Here is a 526-nt window from a genome sequence, read left to right as displayed (position 1 = left end):
CACTATTGGAGATATTTTTTCGTAAATTATATTGTTATGCAAATATTGTCTTTAATTTCTGAATAATACTGAGCCCAACACTAAGAAAAAAAAAAAAACAACACAAAACAAAACAACCTATATGTTAATGTTTAACTTCTTCTTATATATTTAATCTTGCTCACTATTCTTGAGAATCAGAGCCATTGCACATATGGAACTTGGACCTATCCTGAAACTTAACTACATACAATTTGGCAGATCTACTGCCATTGAGCTCTACTCCTGCAAATTATCTGGCTTGTGGAGTGAAGTCTTCTCAATGAGACTGAAGTCCACATTGAAGCTAAATTTTCTTCCTGTAGAAAACATGATATTTCCAACTGCAGGGATTATTTGCTGCCTACTGTTAATAATCTTCTATTAATAATACAGCTATTAATAGTCTTCTGGTAAGTGCACCATTCATCTATGCCAAGTTCAAGAAAAACCATTTATTAATACTCTAGATGCCAAATTACAGTGGTATTTACAGATCATGAAACTA

Source organism: Numida meleagris, chromosome 6, assembly GCF_002078875.1.
Source record: "Numida meleagris isolate 19003 breed g44 Domestic line chromosome 6, NumMel1.0, whole genome shotgun sequence".
Lineage (NCBI taxonomy): Eukaryota > Metazoa > Chordata > Aves > Galliformes > Numididae > Numida > Numida meleagris.
Note: the sequence above shows the minus strand (reverse complement) of the source record.